At 44.0% G+C, this 21475-nt stretch overlaps 1 protein-coding gene across 9 annotated transcripts in view; it reads right to left on the minus strand.

The window, feature by feature from the left end:
* Positions 1–21265, minus strand: part of SULF1 (sulfatase 1) — a 116509-nt gene extending 95244 nt beyond the window's left edge. Inside the window, exon 1 of one of the 9 annotated variants that reach the window (XM_083517562.1) lies at positions 21227–21265. The gene's annotated coding sequence lies outside the window, so the exon portion shown is untranslated. Of the gene's footprint in view, positions 1–5324; positions 6394–6426; positions 6742–21226 lie in introns of those variants that run through there. The other 8 variants (XM_083517564.1, XM_083517557.1, XM_083517566.1 and 5 more) reach the window with 8 other exon arrangements.
* Between the last annotated feature and the right edge of the window lie 210 nt (positions 21266–21475).

A 21475-nucleotide genomic window follows, 5' to 3' on the forward strand; every position in this document is an offset into this window, starting at 1 on the left:
CAGATTAAGATAGCAGCAGTGCAGACCTAAGACATTTTGGAACCTAATAGCATCCTATCTCCCCAAACTACTCCATACTGGTCATGGCACCCCAAAGTCTTTCCACTTATTTTAGCACTTGAGACAGAAAAGCTCTCCTGCTCCCTGGAAGTAAAAATAAAATCAACAATAAATTAAATAACCAACAACTTATTTCATAAAATTTACACACCATTTGATTTGAGGGTTGTTTTTTTTTTACAAAGCAATTTATAAAAACTTGCGTACCATTTTATTGATGTCTACCATTAGGTTGAGACAGCCAAAATCAGCTGCCTCAGGTGGCTGCCACAGTCGAATGGTAGGGCTGGCTCTGAATAGCAGAAGCCATTCAGCATTAGTGCCCATCCCTCCCCCAATTAATATGACATTGTTGCTGCAAAATTCTAAGATGCTGTGATATAGCCCCTAACCATCACAGGAGTATCCTTAGTTTGGATATTGGATGTAAAAACTTGTGGCAACACAGGAACTGCCTTTTTGTGTTAAGAGCCTCACAAATCACCAGGCAATCAGGTCTGTAGCCCTGTAAGAAGTATAAACCCATCCATCTTCAAATGGAAAAATCCTTGGATGTCAAAGGGTCTTCCTTATATTTTCAAACTCACAACCAGAACTCCAGCTTCATATGGTTGTAATAAGCCATACCTATGCACATAAACACTGTATCATTTTTTTAAATTAAAAAAAAAACTTGATATGCCTAGGCAGCTCTATGACTCTGTATTATCAAGGCTCAAAGCCTTGATAATAAACCATCCAAAATCCTTTGCAATAGATGTGACCTAGCCAGAAGAGTATTTGAAAATCATTCAAAAATCATTCTTTCCATAGATACCTAACTTCCTGTAAGAGTGGCGGTTTATAATGCCTTCCATATTTGGAAATTCTGTCCCGCACCATCTCAGCATGTTTCACAATCTGTTTTCGTGAGTCCTTGCCCAGAATGAAAAGTTCTTTAACTGGGATCCCGATATCTGCTATTATTTCAAAGTACGGAGAGATGCAAGCCCATTTTCTCTCAAGTTTTTCCAGGATGAGCATGGCAACAAGCGTTCTGCGACAATCACAACATTCTGCGACAATCACAAAATCTGCTCCTTTTCTCTATTTATCTATTCAGATATATTCCATGCTGTTTTGAAAGATGCACAGTTATACATTGTTAGCAAGATTTACATAAACCAGCCACAGCTCAAATCAAAATGCTGCAGAGCTGAGCAGGCTCACCTTACCTGGACTATGAATTGCCAGAAAGAGTAACCCCCTGCCAAGTAATAAACTAACACACAATTAAGCCAATCTACATCAAAGCATGTTCAGCCTCTAGCAAGTCACTGCATTCCTTGCCAGAATAAAAATGAACTGGGTTAAAGCAAATAATGTTGCACAGTTCAGTGAAATTACATTTCTGTCTCTTGAGTGCAGGTGACAAAGGCATCCCGGGCACACAAGTAAAACCCAATCTTTGATCCTTTAGTTTTGCTCTTTCTGACCACAATGGTGATGCCTGCCACCATCACACATTTATATCCCAACCCTTTCTCTTAAGGGATTTGTCCCCAGGGAAGGGCTATAGCTCAGAGGTCGAGCCCTGCAGGCAGCAGGTCTTGGGTTCAACCCCTGGCCTCTCCAGGCAAGGGCTGGGAGAGTTTCCCTGCCTGAAGCCCTTCAGAAAAGCTGCCAGCCAGTTTAGACATCACTGAGCTAGGTGGGACCAACTGTCTGACTGCGTTCAAGGCAGCTTCCTGTGTTCCAGAGATTAATGTTGAGCTGCAGGAACACAACAGGAAAGTCTCCAAGGACAGTTCATAGCTGCGCTCACAAGGAGAGTCCAAAAATGCAGACAGCTGTGTTGATTCACAGAGAACAACTATACTGACAACCCGGATGAGCCATGCGGCATGACAGCACTCTTGTGCATAGTTACGCAGGAGTAAACTCCCTTGAACTCAGAGGACGTTACCCCCAAGTGCAGGGGTTAGCAACCTTTTTCAGCCGTGGGCCAGGCCACCGTCCCTCAGACCTTGTGGGGGCCGGACTATATTTTGAAAAAAAAAGTATAAACAAATTCCTATGCCCCACAAATAACCCAGAGATGCATTTTAAAGAAAAGCACACATTCTACTCATGTAAAAACACGCTGATTCCCAGACTGTCCACGGGCTGGACTGAGAAGGCGATTGGGCCACATCCAGCCCACAGGCCTTAGGTTGCCTCCCCCTGCCCAAGTGCAGAGGTTTGAGTTGTTAAACACAGAGCTTTAACAAAAGATCTTCCACCAGATGAAATGCAGCATTTAGCTTTCTGTTAGTAACATAAACTATCGTATCTTAAAAAGAATCACTACTATTTAAACTGCTTATGTGAAGTAGAAACCCTGCCAAGAGAAAGAAGCACAAGGCCTCTGCTTGAATATTTTCTTCATTCCCCATGTAATTAGTTTTATTGTGAAAACTATTAGCCACTCTTTGTTGTAAAAAAAAAAAAGGATATCATAGAAGGATACATTTACACAATATCATCACATTCCAATGACTTATAAAACAGGCGGGGCAAAGATGTCAACAGCCATATTAATAATGGTACCATAAAGCAAGGAGGCTCAGAAGGAAAGGAATGGCCGGGGGCACCACCACCTTTCCCTCTATATGTTAATTTGTGACCAACTAAAACTTGAAAGCCTCATTATCACCTCATCCACATGCCAGAGCAAGGTGTTCCAGCAAGAGTGGCATTTTGCTCCTCCTCTGAAATCATCCTAGAAGCTACACTTGCCTGCTCTCCTTTTCCAGCTCCACTACACCACTTCTCACAACAACCTTGCGAGGCATCTCCAGGTAAGGTTGGGAAAGACCCTGTCTGAAACCCTGGAAAGCTGCTTTCACGCAGGACTGAGCCAGAGCCACCAAACTTTCTGACTTGGTACAAGGCAGGCTGCTATAAACTATAATTCTAGGTTAGCTTGACAAGTAACAACTTGGCCAGAGCTACTTAGTGGTCTTCATAGCTGAGCAGTGAGTCCTGTTCCAAGTCTAACACTCTACCCATTACACCACATTGGCTTGTGACTCGTCTGGTATGTTCTGCATTCCATAAAGAAGACACACACACACACATACACACACACACACACACACACAGAGAGAGAGAGAGAGAGAGAGAGAGAGAGAGAGAGAGAGAATGGAGGCAAAAATGCCTATTCCATCCAAATTGGAAGATTGTCCTGCATAGCGGCGGACCTGTCAGCCGCAGGGCTTCACCACACCTCCCAGGAACTTTTTCTCTCCCCCCCCCCCTTGTTCTTCAGATAATCTCCCTGTGCAACATCCTAAACTCTGAACAGTTTTACAGCTGTCGAGTCGCTAATGGGAACTTCATCTGTGTGTACCCAGCACAAGTGCTGTCAGGAAGAAACCAAATGTCAACCTGAGGTATGCAGCAGTAGCCATAAATATTCCTTTGAACATTTACCATCTGGAACAGTAGATTCTGCTTCGACAAAGAGCTTGGACTAGCCGGAGGGCATTGTCTTTTCTTTTTAAAGATAGTCCCCCGTCAGGTCAAGTGATGCGAGAACAGAATTTAGATCCCTGCTCAGTTTCTCTCCCTCCACCTCTTGGCACCCAGAAGTTTTCAAGGACATTAAAGTCACTAAGCTTGCAATCCTTCCTCACAAATTCTATCCAACTCAGCAGGGACCTACTTCTGAAGAAGAGGAAGAAGAGTTTGGATTTGATATCCCGCCTTTCACTCCCTTTCAGGAGTCTCAAAGCGGCTAACATTCTCCTTTCCCTTCCTCCCCCACAACAAACACTCTGTGAGGTGAGTGGGGCTGAGAGACTTCACAGAAGTGTGACTGGCCCAAGGTCACCCAGCAGCTGCATGTGGAGGAGCGGGGAAGCGAACCCGGTTCCCCAGATTACGTGACTACCGCTCCTAACCACTACACCACACTGGCTCTCGCCAGTGGAGTAAATATGCACAGAATCAGGTGGTAGGTCAGTTACCTAAAATGCAGCTCCACAGCAGGAAGCAATTAGACTGACACCGCTTTGCGTGTTTATATTCTTGACACCACACCGCTGCACCTTGCCTTGTACCATATTGTATATCTTTGTGGAGACAAGGTGGCTTACAGAACAAGCCTCACCATCCACATTTCTCCAGATATGAAAGGGCAGCTGGAGCTGTTCAGCTCATGGAAGTTTTAACCCCCATTTGCAAGCGTTCTCTTTTTCTGCCTTTAAAAATATCTGGGAAAGTTTCCCACCTCTCCTTAGGAGCTTTGTGTGGAAGGGGGTGGAGAGAGAGAAAATCAAAACACTCCCATTTTAGTCATTTCATTTAACTAATTAGCAGTTTGCCAATACCCTTATTTGATACTGCTGGAGGGGTTATTTGGGGGGAAACGATGCTTTCTTGGAGAGGGCGTATAATCTGTAAGCCAGCCAAGCAGACGGGGAATGCTAAATGTATGCATTTAACTTGAAAAGTTTTAGGGGTGATGTTATCCGAAGCACGCATCCTCCATCATAACCCCCCTACATTCCTCAGATCTTATTCCAGAAAGGATTAGGCATAGTATCACTTAGAGAATCTCTCACCTGGAAAGGTTGAGGGCAAAGCGAAACTCCCCCCACAGCCAGCCACCCATGGGAGAGAATAACTTCTCGCAATTCTTACATTCCAACAAGGGATGCAAGAGTTATTGCCTATGCATATTTATTTATTTCAAGGCTAAACGCTGTTATTTGGTCACAGATTAACACAAACAAACAAAACAAAACCGGATGCCTCGAAATATATAAGAAACAGAGAGTCAACCATATCTAACCAACAAACTGCACATTCTACTTAAGCTGGCAAGTAACCTGTGCCAAAGGAGCCCAGAGAGCAGTTACAGGTCCCGATCCTCCATTTACCAAGGAAATCCCATTGAGTTCAATGGGTTTACTCCCAAAGCAAGGGGCATAACCGCTTTAAAGCCGGGAATCCTTCTAAGCAGCAATCCCCACATGTGGGGGTAGGAGACATGTTGGCGAAATCAGCTTCGAGGGTCGCATTAAACGCAGATTAAGGACCATTTATTTGCCCAAGTCTCTGCATCTTGTTCCTTCCCTGCAGATTTGTTTTAAAAAGGAAAAAAGAAAAGCCCCTTTCAATTTAATTAACACTTCGGAGAGGCTGTTTAGAATCTATAAATAAATACAGCTAGACTTTAATGATCCGTTATGGTGATGCTACTTAGTTTTCAGCGAGTCGTAAAACTTTCACAAACAGACCTGCAAATGAATTACATCCATCTGCTCCGCGCAGCTGCGAGGGCAGCTCCTCATCTCCACAGTGCTGGGCTGCTGCTCTCAGCTTGCTGCTGCTGCTGCTGCTGCTGCTGGCCCTCCTCCCACCATCACCACCCTGGAAATCCAGCAGGCAGCTTTGCCAAGTCCTCGACATACCCCAGCCCAGCCCAGCCCTGCATTTGCCAAAAAGGAGCCCGTCCCGGGAAAAACAAAACAAAAACCAACTACACCGGAGACCTCTCCAAAAGAAGAACCTGACTTGCCTCTCTGAACCGGCCAAAGCACAAATTCCGCCCCGCTGTCTTTCTTGGCACCCGTTTCCCGAAGATAGCCGAGTTGCGTGCGGGCGCTTTCCAAGGAGAACACGGCCAAACTTTTTTGTTTCTTTCCTTTTTTTGGTACTTGAATGATCTACTACTACTGGCAGTGGTGGTGGGGAGAGATGTAAGCCCCTGGCATCGCTCTAGGGCGCAACTAAAGCTTCTTTAGCATCAGAAATCTGGGGAGGGGAGGGGGGTCGAAAGCGTGCACGTGGGTGCGTAAAAGACACTCCCCCGCCGCAGTCCATCCCGTCCCTCACCCCACCTTCCCCGCCGACCAGAGGCTGCTGCTGCTGCAACACCACCTTCTCGAGCGTGACCTCAAAGTGCATCCAGAGTGTCAGGTCTGCGAGGGAAGGCAGGCATCAAGCTCTGCCCGCTGCTATCTGTCAGCTATACAATAGGAGCATTGATAAGACGGCCGCGACCGGCTTGGACCAAGTGCGAAGGGCTAGCATTCCATTCAAAAGCAGAGGGGAGAGAGAGAGAGAGAGAGAGAGAGAGAGAGAGAGAGAGAGAGAGAGAAGGGTGGCTGGGAAGAGAAAGGGAATCCTCCGGTGACTTTTGTCCCTTTTACCTGGACGATCTTCCCCTTCCTGCGTAAATAGGGACCCTCTTCCGCGCTGCCCCCCCCGAGGTAAGAGCGCGCCAAGGCGCCACCTCTCTGGCTGCTTCCTTTGCGCAGCCGGAGGAGACCACCCCGCTCCGCCTGGGCCGCCCTCGGCTCGCCTAATCCCCACTCGAACGCGATGACACACACTAACCCCAACCATCTGTTGAAACACGTCCTCAAGCCCTCGGCGCGCCGCTGTGTCAAGACCGCGGGGGCTGCCCGAGCCAATCGCCGGCGCGGGGTGGCTCCGGAGGAAGCGCCGGCGAGGCAGCAGCGACGAAGACGGCGACGACGCGAGGCTCCAGGTCGGAGCGCGCACTTAAGCCCGGTAACCTGAGAGTTGCCGACAGAAAAAGGGCGGCTATTAAGAAACCCAGCAGCCGCAGGAGCAGGAGGCGAGGGGCGGGGTCAGCGGGGAAGGTAGAGGGGAGGGGAGGCCTCTTCGCCTCCGCCCCCTATTCTGGCTGGGGGGGAGAGAGAGAGGGTGGCTTTGCAGGGGGGGCGGTCTTTAGCGCGCCTCCCAACTCCTTGCATTCCCAAAGGACCCTCAGCTGTGAGTGAGACGCACGGGAGAGAAATGCTAAGGGGGGGGGGGCACCAAAGAAAAGCACATGGCAAGCCTGTTGGGAATCTCCAAAAGAAAGCAAAAAAAAAAAGCCTTCCTCCTCAGCTAGAGGAAGAGATCAAAAGCTTCCGCTGGAGAACCTGAGCAAGTGCTAATGTGCGGGTCGTTTGCGCCGAAAGTGGAGCAATTCGCATCTTGAAATCCTAACGCCACCTCGGGATGGTCTGGAGAGAGAGGGGAGAGACTGCAAGAAGAGTCGGGCTCTTTCTGATGCTAAGGGAGGCTTTGTCCTCTTTACGCGGGTGTAGATCGCTGAGCTGCAGGCATTTCTCCAGCGCGGACCTCTGCATGTCTGGGTCCGCTGCCTGTGCAAACAAGTGGATTGTCTTTCAAGCCAAGGCGCAGCAGTGACCATGGGGCAAAGCAGGGCGCCAGCAGAAGGGTTGCATCTGTGTAAATGCCCACATTCCCAGGGGGCAGTTTATGCCCAGGAAGCCCCAGCCCACTGAGCGAGAGTGCAATCCGATGCAGAACCAGCCTATTCGGAAGCCCCATTGAATTCAATAGGATTTAACACTCCCGTAAAAGTGTGCAAAGTTATTCACAAGTAAACATGCAAGAGTTCATGCTTCACTTAAGCAAGTTATCTCATTTAAACAACAACAACACACAATTGGCCAAATGAGGTATCTTGTATGATTCTCCTCACTCTTGATCAGGTCAGAAAATCTCTCTGAATTAGATAGATGATTTAGCCGAGATAATTTTCCATTTAGGAGTGGCTTCTATCAACACAGATTTTACATCTGTCTGAGCTTTCCTACCTCTGTGACATCTGTCTTGTTTGTAAAGTGGACCTAATCATTAGGAGGGTGATACGAAGGCAAAGGAAATACATTCTGTAACTAATAAAAAAAACACAAAATCCTTATTTGCATGTTCTGTCAAATAAGCAAGTGTGGAAAGAAGAAGGGAAAGAAGTCTTTTGAGTCTTTAAAGATTCATTCTAAAGTGTCTGACTTGACACTTCGTTAAATCTGCATTTCACATGAGGACAGATGTTGGATTTCTTTGAACTGGGAAAGGAAATTCTAAAAAGAGAACTGTCATTAAAAGTGCAAAGCTCTAAACTGTAGAAAGACTTGCAAATATGATCTGCTTTAAGCGATGAGTTAAAAGAAAATGATCTGAAAAGCCCAGAAACACTTATTCAGTTTGCTTCGTTTTTTGAAATCAATACATGTTAATGGAAGATATGTTAGACCCACATTTCATAATAAAACATTAATTAAGAGAGGTATGTTTTTGTGCCCAGTTGGTAAATGGGGAAAATAAATAGTTCCTCATTTCATTTGCTTCAAGTTCTTCCTAGAAGTGATTATATGGTGTCTGTTTCAGCTTATTAAACTGCAACCGCTTTCACAGATGCTGGAATTCACCACAATACAATTCCCTAATCTTCTCAATCCAGGTAAACAAGGAGCAGGACAATATTTTCAATGATGGTAAGTGGCAAGGCCAGCTTAACCTATTATCCCTTGGGTATCATAAGAATTTAAATAGTGCCAATTAATGTTACAGGGCAAACTTTGTTTTCTCTCTCTCTTCCCGCCCCTCCCCTTTATTTCTTTCCCTACCAGACTGTGGTCTTGAAAGTCTCTGGATAACCTTGTCCATTTGGAAATCCCTGGAGGCATTCTGAGAGCTAGTTTGTTTTACATTCTCTTCGACTGTTCTCTGAGTACTAAGTAAAACCTAAGAAGCTGCAAAAGGACAGACGTAACAGTTTCACCCCTACCGTTTCAGTAACACCACATCAGAAGTGCATACTATTTGGAGACATGGGAAATCCAAAATATTGCAAACAGCTGTTAGAAAAGATAGCCAGTACTGAATTAAGCAACAGAGACAGAACAGGTGAAAAAAGTTTACTGTTGCTTTGCATACTGAAGCACTTCAAATATGTTTTTTTTACGAACAGATGGTCAGCAGTTTGAGGACAGAGAAATGAAATTGTTGTGAGTTGTCCGCAGCCAAGGGACAGGGTGTAATATAAACAGTGATGATGTAAATACAATTAAATGGTAATATTAGTAAAGTGGAAATATTGTTTCTAAATTTGCTGTGGCACGTACACACTGACTATGTTTAAGTCCTCCCCCCATCCTGATTTTCCCTTGCTAGACTAAGGAGTCCCTAATTTTGTTAGTTTTTAATGGCAATATAAATTCAAACGTGTCCATGCAAGCATTAATGAAATACTGTACTAGCAAGCTGACCGTCGAAGGGTAGCAGTGTATATGGGTATGTGCTTTAGGAATGAATGAGACCGTGCATAATAAGTGGTCTTATTCTTCACCACCATGTTTGCTGCCTGTGACCCTTAATATTGGTCAAGGTGATTATTTTATGCTGCACTGCATTGGATACAGCATTTTTCTTCATACACTGCCCTCTTCCTCCACACTAGTCCCACAACTTCCTCCCAAGTCTCCCCAATATTTTCAGCAGAATCTATTCATATATTCAGATGCAAGTCCTCCCTGGGAAAGGGAAGAGAAAACACATTTCCAGGAAGTTCAAGGATCCTTCATGAAGGTCGGAGCAGCAGGAACACATCTACCCGACACAATGGAACTTCTCTTTGTATGTAAGAGAGATTTTCGAAGATATGGGTGTATATTACTAGATCATTGATAGATAATCCTCAAGTCCCAGTGATCTAAATCAATCACAAAATAAAAAAAAAATCCTTCCAGTAGCACCTTAGAGACCAACTAAGTTTGCTATTGGTATGAGCTTTCGTGTGCATGCACACTTCTACAGATACTTCAGATACTTCAGACCAACCTAAAGGTAAGGGTAAAGGGACCCCTGACTGTTAGGTCCTGTAGTGGACGACTCTGGGGTTGTGGCGCTCATCTCGCTTTATTGGTCGAGGGAGCTGGTGTACAGCTTCCGGGTCATGTGACCAGCATGACTAAGCCGCTTCTGGCGAACCAGAGCAGCACACGAAAACGCTGTTTACCTTCCTGCTGGAGTGGTACCTATTTATCTACTTGCACTTTGACGTGCTTTCGAACTGGTAGGTTGGCAGGAGCAGGGACCGAGCAACGGGAGCTCACTCCATCGCCAGGATTCAAACTGTCGACCTCCTGATTGGCAGGCCCTAGGTTTAGTGGTTACCTACCTATAACTAAATCAATCACTTCTACGTTCATCATTCTCTTATATTCTCTATTCAATTCTCTTATTTATAGCACCCCCTGAAGGCACTTCAGTAAACAAGGTCCTATATTATATGGATGGGAAAGCTGATATACACACAATTTTGTAAATATGTTTGGTTTTTTAAAAAAAGAATGCTATTTTCTTAAGAATTAAATTAGAAACATTCATTTCCACAAAGAAAGGCTTCCTGTAACATTTAAGCTGTTCTAATGAATGCCATTTTGGGAGAATTTAGGAGAATTTCAATTTCCCAGATGCTGTTGTACATTTTTTTTAAAACTACACATCTCTTATAATCTGTAATAACCCCATCCCACTCCCTGCTTGCTGACTTCTTGCCCATTCCTCTCATGCTTTAGTTGATTAGGTAAAGGTAAAGGTACCCCTGCCCGTACAGGCCAGTCGTGTCCGACTCTAGGGTTGCATGCTCATCTCACTCTAGAGGCCGTGAGCCAGCGCCGTCCGAAGACACTTCCGGGTCATGTGGCCAGCGTGACGAAGCTGCAGCTGGCGAGCCAGCACCAGCGCAGCACACGGAAACGCCGTTTACCTTCCCGCTATAAAGCGGTACCTATTTATCTACTTGCACTTAAGAGTGCTTTCGAACTGCTAGGTGGGCAGGAGCTGGGACCGAACGATGGGAGCTCACCCCGCCGCGGGGATTCGAACCGCCGACCATACGATCAGCAAGTCCTAGGAACTGAGGTTTTACCCACAGAGTTCAGTAATCAACTAAAGCATGAGAGAAAGTGTCAGTTCCCCTTAAATTTAGGAAGAGTCATGGATCCATTTAAATCAGTTTAAATGGAGTCCTTCCATTGCCGATTGTGTGTGAATACTGCATCTTTGCATGCTCTTGCATTTACTATGGAACCAGGATTGCCCCTACCATTAATTAGACAGAGTAAAGCAGCTGCCTCAGGTGGGAAAGGCTGCAAGGTGATGAGTGGTGGTGAGAATTTAGAGCACAGAGTTCACCTAAGGTAGCCCAAAGTCTTAGGACAGTGGTTCTCAAAGGATGTGACATGCCACACTGGCCATTCAAGGAAATATTAAACATTTCAGTGTAATATAGTATAGTATTAATATTGTTTTATTTATTTGCAAAATATGGATATATATCTTTTCAAAATCTTTTCTGTTTGTTTTCCAGTGCATTTCTTATCAATAAAACGTTTAGTGTGGTGTAAGCAAATTTTTATTCTGAAAATATGGCCGAGAGTGAAAAGGTTTGAGAACCATTGTCTTAGGGCGACCCTGTATGGAACATAACTCAGCTTTCCAGGCCTGAAAAAGAGCTCTGAGAATCTTGAAAGTTTGTTTGATCTCTCAACACATATTTGCACATTGTATCCAAACGAACGTTGGGTTTTCTCCTGTGAAGCTCGTATGAGGAATTGTTTTAGCAGTCTGCTCTGCTCAAACTACCCACCATAAATGTTAAAAGGAAAATGGAAATCCTAGCTAGGTCAGAATGACCTTGTTGAGATAAGATTTAGAACCAAATAAATAATGTGCTGCTGAAAAGAAAATCAGACATGCAAGATTCATTGTTGGCAAATTCAGTGTTGTAAAATGCTCACTTTTATTCTCGTTCCCACAGTTAACATCTTACAGTAACCAACAGGTCTCTGTAAGAAAGTGTGTTAAGCGTCCCTCATCTTGGTTCACTTCCTGTATTCTGTATTCTGATTAGTTTGCACAAAGTTTGCAGGGAGGCTATACTGAATCCACTGTTTACTGAGCATTCCCTCTGATTTGTTTACTGGGACATTAGAGGAGTCACATAAAGTTGGCTTGTTGCACAACAGCACCAAGATTGACTAATTGCGCAACCTGAATTTGGCAGTATACCATAGAATCCTAACCACAAAATACCAACTGTCTGGATGTGCCCTTGATCTGAAATGAATTTCCTACTTTCCCCTCCTCTTCCTTGCACCAACGTAGGAACAACTGCAGATGCAGTTTCAAATCTATCTATTTAGCTATTCTTCCTTTAGTTTTCCTTATTAATAAGTATGTCCTATGACCCACAGCTGCAAATGGTGCTGAGTTCTACAATGTTGAAACAAGTCTCAGAATAAAAACAAGTGAGGAGGTCAACAGGTCATAATAAATGGCATTGACCACAAGCCTTTAGATATCACTGTTTCCAGCTACATACAGCCTGGCGAGAAGGTTAAAGGGGAACTGCAATGGTTGTCAATCCTATTTTTGTCTTTCGCCTTAAGCATCATCTATCAACAACACATGTGTTTTTTAGTTGCTTCAAGCTTTCTGCCCTGCATAGGGAATTTCTTGTAGTGGTTCAGGGCCCAGGGCAAGGTCTGAAGGCGCAGGACACAGCAACTAAGCAGGTGTATGCCACTGTCTGGATCAGACACACCATTTGCAACTCTTTGTACACTGCTTTGAGGTCCTGGAAGTAAACGGTTGGATATGAATATAGCAAATAAGTTGGCTTCTTAGTATGCCTATGTAATCCAAAACGAACAGGAATTTTATCTCCCACTCCCAAGAGAAAGTGCTGAAGTGTCAGGTAAGAATATGAAATGTCAAGTAACAAGCTTGTTCTGTACATGTCTACTCAGAAGTAAGCACCACTGCATTCATTAGGGCCTACTCCCACATTGATGTATACAGGATTGCAGCCTTCCAGAGCATAGTGCTATACATGTTTACTCAGAGGTAAGTCCCACTGTATGCCTTGGGGCTTAGTACTTTGGGCTGCAATCCTAATAAAGTCTACTCAGAAGTAAGTCCTATGGAATTCAGTGGGGCTTTCTCTTAGGTTTGGATTTTTCCTTGGGGTTTACTCCCGATGCCTTTCTCATGAATAAGCATGGCTGCAAGGCAGCCAAGATTTAGGGTGAGAATTCTTCTCCTAGGTGAGCTACTTTCCTTACGGTGTACAGGTACTGTGAAACAGGCAGAACAGCTAGAACACAAGTAAATGTAGTGTTCTATGAAAAACGCGTAAGAGCAAATTATTAGGCCTACTTTGTGGCAGTGAAGATGACAAAGCGATCCCATTTCTCTGCTGCCATTGTGTCCACAGGTAACCCTCCAGCAAAGCTAAATGGTTACTTAAATCAGACAAAAAGGCTGGAGGTGACAGAATACTGATAGAAGACCTTTGCAGCGTGTTTTACCAGTAAAGTGGTTCATATTTGTTCTGCACTTGACTGTGCTATTAATACAGTTTCCGTGAAGATGTCCAGAGCACTGTCTAGTCATACTGCTTGGGATAAATTTTAGTGAGGATGTGGGGATATACATTGGAAGGGTTTCAGTCAACCACCTGTATACTTGACCCTTGACCCATATGACTCCATGCCATGTAAGCATGGACCCCTAAAGCATTTGAGGCCCAAATACTTGACTGAAGGAGGGCTTTCCCTATATCAAGCTACACTAGACTTAGGCTGCAATCCTAGACACACATAGCTTTATGTATTTTTTACATTTATGTTCCACCTTTCCTCCTCTTAGGTCAGGCTAAGAGATAGTGACTGGCCTAAAGTCATTCTGTGGGCTTCATGGCTAAGTGGCGATTTGAACCCTGGTTTGCCAGTCCTAGGCCAAACCACTACACCACACTGGAATATGCCCCACTGAATAAAATTATGATTTATTTCTGAGTAAACATTGTGCTCGTATAATATGTATTTTCCCCTTAGTGCACTAAGTTTCAGATTCTCCAGGATCCCCTGCCTGCCCGCTTTCTAGTTTCGAAGTATGAAGTTAACTTTATTCAAGCTAAAAATCTGGGAGTAAGCCATACAAAACATGGCAAAACATGTGCTCTGTAGAACAGTCATTTTAAGAGTGTTAAATGTGAACAAACTAAAAGCAACTGATCGGAATTAAATCGCTTCCTTTAGCCAGATCTTGCCATCTTCATTCCTTCCCAGCTCAGCCTGACACAAACCTGGCTCTGAACTGGAACAGAGAGATATGAGAAATCCACAAACCTCCACATAAATTTCTCTTATCAACATTCAGCTTCAACATTTTTCCCTTGAGCTCGTTTCTATTATTACACGGAGCTGAGGTACCACTTTCCTAAGAAAACAGTAACAAGGGCAACATGTCTCTGGACAGAGAGCGTGGGAATGCATAGAGTTTAATATACCAGCTCATTTCCCTCTTCATCCAATAGCAGCGAGAGGAAATGAACACTATTCATGATGACAACTGATCGCTTAAATCCTGCAACAGTTTAGGAAGGTGATGCAAGTAATGCAATCCTTTGCATGTTGACTCAGAAGCAAGTCTGGTTTACAGCCACAGAGCTTCCTCCCAAGTAAGTGTGCTTAGAATCGCAGCTATGGGACCCAACCAGGCATGCACTAAAATGTTGTGCATCTTGTTTATCCTTAACTAATTATAAGGGTGGAGCAGCAGAGTTCTCACTGTTAAGGCAACCTGCAAGGAGGCTTATCTCTTTACTCCCCAAGCAAGATTGGAATGGAAATCAGTCTTTTCCACCCACCTATCATAACTAGGCGCCTTAGGGGGGGAAATCTCCACTGGCATCAGTAAGGGACTTCCCAACCTACCCAAGGCTAAGCCAGGCAGGGGTCCCCAATCTCCATTCCAAATCTTGGTGGAGGAATGAAGAGATAAGCCTCTCCTTCCGGCATGCTGCCTTCAGAGTGAAAAATGGGCTCTCCCACCCCTGTAATTAGCTAGGGGAAAACAAGGCACAGCAGCTGCTTGCTAAACATTCAAGTGCATGTCTAGCTTAGCTCTCCAAGTGCCATCTGTGTTAACCCATCATATGGGGCATAATGGCCAACTGGAAATCTATACCCTGGGCAGAAGTGTCTGCATATCCCATGTTTGCTTGTTTTAATCAACTGGCAGCCCGAGGGGCAGCTGCTTTGCATGCTGGGAAAGTGGTGCTTTGGGAGAAGGCTTTAAATAATGTCCTCCTTTGCTCTGATTTAAATTATCTGTGTGGCTTCAGGAGGGAGGGAGAAATATGATTCAAACCAGGGAAAGGGAGGGACAGATTAAACATCCTCTCTCAAACTGCCATTTCCCTGGTCTTCAAACAGCCCCACAGGACTGCTCCTTTGTTTCTGTTTTAAATGGGAGATTGCAATCATGGTTTTCCTATTATTATTTTTTAAAAAGGAGGGGGGATGAAAATGTACATGGTGGGTGGCTGCGTGCTTGTCTTCCTCACTCCTCCCCCCACCTTGTGCATGGGTGTAGCCAGGATTTATTTTGGGAGGGGCAGGCTTTATGTTTGGGGGTGGACAGAACCGAGTTATCTGTGACACAATTGGTCAGTTAGTTAAGTATTTTTATGTACATGATTTGGGGGGGGCATCTGTCCCCATCCCCCCCCAGCTAAGCCTTGTGCAAAATGATATAAAGCAAGGAAAGAGAACCTCACATATAAGCAAAAGACAATGTGTGATTAACTGCATTCTTATATGCATGTATGCATGTGTCCTCTGAAATAAACCTATAAAAGGACTTGCTTCCAGGAAGAAGCTAACCTGGAACCAAGCCCTGCTGAACACAGTAGGACTTACTTCTGAGTAACCATTATACAGCATTGTGCACTGCAATGGTGTAATCCTTACATGCATTTACCTGGGAAGAAGCCCTACTGATGCATAGTAACATGACACAGTAGTGTAGCTTTTCTGATTCTGCCAGAGCACTAACTAAAAGCATCAGAGGTATGAACTTTCCAATTTGTCTGTGAAGACAGGGTAAACGAGCATAAGAAAAGTCTGCTGCCGCAGATCAAACTGACAGTGGCCAGTGAGGCAGCTGTGAATAGCTGACAGTCGGGCAGGAAGGCAAGGTCACCCACTGAGCTTCATGGCTGAGTGAGGACTGAACCCAAGTCTCCCAGCTCATAGTCCAACAATCTAACCACTACACAACACTGGGTTTAGTCTCATTGAGGCCTGATTCTGCTCATGCTAAACCTCTGAAATCAATTTAATTTATTCCCATATATAGGACTGTAGCCTTGGATAGGGCTGTTTTTCTTCTTTTGGCAACATCTTCTTCTTCTTCTGGCCCTGTTTTTTGACTGTGTCAAAGGCATTAAGCTTGACATAATTCTGACAGACAATGAGGTTCTTGTAATGAATTGTTTCCTGTCCCCCAGATACATATGAAACCTATATTCCACACAGAGATTTTAAATCAGCAGTGCCTTCCCACAAGACATGACCACATATCAGGCTGCTATTCAAGCATTTTTAAGTCATTGCTTAAAAGATAGAAGGATTCAGTGGACTTACACAATGGCTTTTCCATCACTACATAATCGGGTTGCTATCTTTTTCCAGTACCTTAAGAGCACCTAGGGAGAGAAATTTAGTGGACTTTTTAGGCCACTGAAAGCAAAAAATCCCATACATGTCTAGTCAGAGGTAAACCTCATTGAATTCAATGTTATATACTCCCAGGTAACTGGGGGATTGTAGCCTACATTTCTACACAACCGTCTGCCAATATAAGCAAAAAGGAAGCCTTAATTGTGGTTTCTAAGTCTACAACAGGGTGGATTTTTAAAGTCACCTAACAGTGAAATCCACACAGAGGGCTTTTGTCCAGAATTCTGGGCCAAATAGAACTATCAAGGTAAGGGGGGGAAAAAACCTGTATCAGATATAAAGTAATTTTGCACCTCTTGATTATTTTAGCCTGAGACACAAAACACTGCAAACAGCTTTCCCAAAGCATTTTCTGAAATCTAGGCCCTGCTAGGGGCAAACGTGCTAAGGCTGACCCTTTGAACTGTCCATTCTTTGTGGGCAAAAGTAGCACAATGCCACTACTACACACGGCTCTATTGCAATGCATCTCCAAATGAAAGATCTGCGAGAAGCAGATGGGAAGCAGCCGCATGAATGCACTCACTGATCCAGTAACTCTGTTAAAACAATGTTAAATATGCTTTCTTAATAAAATGATTGGGGGTGGGGGGTTCTTTTAAGTATACAGAAGACTTCTGATGAGCGTGGAAACTTTTTATATATATTAAAAAAATGTTGGCAAGTGTAACTTCAGTGAACTGAAGAAAGAATTTTGACAAGTCAAAGACTTTTCTTTAAAAAATGAAAATCAACTCACTGCCAGCATTATTTCTCTGGTGGCTGGAGGCTGGGATACCCTCACTTTCTCCACTTAAAAGTGTAGAAATTTATAAGTGATTTTATGCAGGTTCTACAGGCTCCAATGCATGCTGGGTGGATATGGTGGGTGGAGATTCTGGTGGTTATAGTCCCAAACATCTGGAAGGAGCCAAGTGGGCGAAGGCTAGCATAGAGCCAGTTCTGGAGTGGGGCCCCAAGTGCCTTTGCCAGGGTGTGAAAGTCCCCACGGGTCCTAGAAAGAAGTAGCCCCACTCACAAGATCACACTGAATGATTTCCATGGAAAGAGCCCAAACTTTGGCTTTTCCCATCAAATTGCTGCAGTGATTGGTGACTGGTGCACCAGGCAGAAGTCTTCCCTGTGCAGGGAGCCCCAAAGTATCTTTTAAGGTGAAAAAGTTAAATTCAAAAGGGATCCCCCACTGCACTGAAAAGGAATAATTCATGAAGATCTCAAAGATCACATTTCAGGACTAAGTTTCTACCTTGCCTCAGCTCAGCCTCTCCCTCCACTGCCTAGTTCTTTTTTTTTTTTATAAAATTTTTATTGGTTTTACAAAGTTTTTTAGAGAACAAACAAACACTTAAAAAGACAAACATACACGTATAATTTCATAACATATTTTCATAAACCTCTTTTCTTGGACTTCCCCATACCCCCCCTTTCTGCATCCCAATGTCCATAATTTTATAGCAACTCCCAATTATTACTTTCCAACCTCTATCCTCTTAGTCCTCTTTATATTCTGGCCTTATATCACTGTATCCCTTTGTTTCTGAAAACCACAACACTTTAACATTCATTAAGTTTATAATAGTCCTTAAGATAACTTTTAAATTTTCTCCATTCTTCTTCCACCGTCTCTTTTCGTTGGTCACGGATTCTGCCTGTCATCTCGGCCAATGTCATATAGTCCATCACTTTCATCTGCCATTCTTCCAGAGTGGGTAGATCTTGTGTCTTCCAATACTTCGCGATAAGTATTCTTGCTGCTGTTGTAGCATACATAAAAAAAGTTCTATCCCTCTTTGACACCAATTGGCCGACAATGCCCAAGAGAAAGGCCTCTGGCTTTTTAGAAAAAGTGCATTTAAGTACCTTTTTCATTTCATTATAGATCATTTCCCAGAAAGCCTTAATCTTCGGGCACGTCCACCAAAGGTGGTAGAAGGTACCTTCAGTCTCTCTACATTTCCAACATTTATTATCGGGCAAATGATAAATTTTTGCCAGCTTGACTGGGGTCATGTACCACCTGTAAACCATTTTCATAATATTTTCCTTTAAGGCATTACATGCCGTAAATTTAATACCAGTGTTCCATAACCATTCCCAGTCAGCTGACATGATGTTATGCCCAACATCCTGTGCCCACTTAATCATAGCCGATTTGACTGTTTCATCCTGTGTACTCCATTTCAGCAACAAGTTATACATTCTCCACTGCCTAGTTCTGGTCCCAGTGCCCAGTAAGCAGAAGACACAGTAGTGTCAAGTTGCTGGGTCCTAGAACTGCTCCACCTCCTCCTTATTCATCTACCTTGACTACAACAGCAGCCTTTTGCCGCCTCCTCCTCCATTTTATTTCTATAGTCAAGATAACACTGCTATTTAATGTGTTTAAAATATGAAAATGCACGTGTTCAAACTGAGTATTTATTTTTTATCAGGACTGACAAATAATCTTGCCCTATTACACAAAGAATGTAGAAGCAGTTCTAAAGTATGGAGTGGTGGGGAGAAAGGAAATACAGTATGATAAATGTTAATTGTGTGGGACGCGGGTGGCGCTGTGGGTTAAACCACAGAGCCTAGGGCTTGCCGATCAGAAGGTCGGCGGTTCGAATCCCCGCAACGGGGTGAGCTCCCATTGCTCGGTCCCTGCTCCTGCCAACCTAGTAGTTCAAAAGCACGTCAAAGTGCAAGTAGATAAATAGGTACCACTCCGGCGAGAAGGTAAACGGCGTTTCCGTGCGCTGCTCTGGTTCGCCAGAAGCGGCTTAGTCATGCTGGCCACATGACCCAGAAGCTGTACGCCAGCTCCCTTGGCCAATAAAGTGAGATGAGCGAGATGAGCGCTGCAACCCGAGAGTCACCCATGACTGGACCTTATGGTCAGGGGTCCCTTTACCTTAACCTTAAATGTTAATTGTATGCTCCACAACTGAAGTAATACACATGGCCATCTCAAGATCCATTCCTTCCCTAAGACCTTTAAGTCCAAGATCTAAAACCACCTGGTTGCACCAATGCATTTGAGGAGCCAGCATTTCCTAGGCAGGTGGGTAGGGTGTCATTGTTCTGGGGCTGGTGTATCTTTTTGTCCAGACTTTCCTTGACCCATAAACTTATATCCTGTTATTATTTTTTTAAAATAATTGCTTAATAATAATAATAATAATAATTTATTATTTGTACCCCGCCCATCTGGCTGGGTCTCCCCAGCCACTCTGGGTGGCTTCCAACAAAGATGAAAAATACACTAAAATGTCACATATTAAAAACTTCCCTGAACAGGGCTGCCTTCAGATGTCTTCTGAATGTCAGGTAGTTGTTTATCGCTTTGACATCTGATGGGAGGGCGTTCCACAGGGAGGGCACCACTACTCATTTTATGATGCCTCTTTATTCTTATGAGACTGTTTTATGACTTTTGTGGTGCCTATGTTTTTTTGTATACTGCTTGGAGATTGTCAAATATTAAGCAGCTTAGAAATGTTTTTCAATAAATAAAAACAAATGCCTCTGCCTTCCCTCCTCTACTGCACCACATCTCTCTTATTCAAAATCAAGAAGCCAATTTTATAATGTATTGATTCAGGCTTTTTTGAAGTTAATTCATCATTTATTAGGCAGACAACACAAATTATCACTTTGATTTCTGACTCTGCGCTTGTGCCTTCAGCACCTTGACAACAATAATCTGTTCCCCAATAAGGAATGTTTGTTTGATTCTGTCACGAACGCATTTAGCACACATGTAACCACCATAGGCTCTGCTAACATGCTTCTTTGTTTTTTGACAACCTCTTAAGAACTTTAGGGCGAACAGCACGAAGTCTTCCTGAGCACACGCCACATGCAGACTTTGGTGGCTTGCCAACTTTCTTGGTGTACAATCCTGTTACCTGATGTTTGGGATACTCTGGTCTTGTTAGAGACTGTGTTGTAGGACCATCACGTCTCCATGCTCCACTCCAGCCCCCATAGCTACAGATGGAAATCTTTCCCAGAACACAGCCTTTCAATTTAATTCATTTAATTCCAATGGCACTGTCTGGTGACAAGTGTTTTGTCACATTGTGTGACAAAAACGCCTTACAAAGTCCCTACCCACAACATGGGAAATTATAATATTCTGTGAACAAGAATGCTAACAAATGCCTTAGCAGCAGTGGCAGTAAGGCTAGTGAGCAAAAGCACCAATAGATTAGCCATCCCACATCAACCATTATATCATCGTCTTAACGCAAGGCATTTAGGGGTCCTGTATCAACAGCTCTTCAAACCTTCCACTAGCAATGGGCAGTGTAATTCTATACATGTCTACTCAGAAGTTACTTCCATTGAATTCCATGAGGTTTACTCCCAAAAAGGTGGACGTAAGATTGTACAAGTGCTCAATCCTGTCCTTGGCACAGACTATGCGGAGAGGGGAGTTATGCCTAAATTGTGTGTGCCATACACTGGGCCCAGGATTAATCTAGGCCTAGGTTCAAATGCCATGCAGCCATCTTGTCCCAACCACAGGATTAAAGGAAAAAGGAAGGCTATTGCGCTGCTTAGCTATCCCACGTGGCTGATAAAGGAAGACGAACTGGTCATAAAATACATTCCTTATCTGAATTTGGGCCAAACTCTACATTATAAAAGATTTGGAGCTGATGCCATTCCATGGGTGATATCCAGTCATGGTCCCTTTTGAGCCCTGAGGGTTGCATTTCCTAATGGGAATTGCATAACAGTGAAGGGTGCGTCCACATGTAAAAATGGACAAGGCAAATAGGTGTGACTCTTACCTTTCTACAATAGATTACATTCCAGCCATGTAAAAATCACACACACCTCCAGGCAAGCATTCCTCCCAGGCAAAAGTAATCAAGGAGGTTTGGCCTGAGAAGACTCCCAGGGCCTGAAGGCCTGAGGAACCCCATAGTCAGAGTGGAGCCATTGAAATCAATGGACTTACATATGCGTGGCAAGGACCCGGACCCCAAGCTTCCCCAGAATAAAACACACGAAAACAAGTATATTGGGTTAATGGGATA

This window comes from Podarcis liolepis (assembly GCF_965112155.1).
Source record: "Podarcis liolepis genome assembly, chromosome: 8".
Lineage (NCBI taxonomy): Eukaryota > Metazoa > Chordata > Lepidosauria > Squamata > Lacertidae > Podarcis > Podarcis liolepis.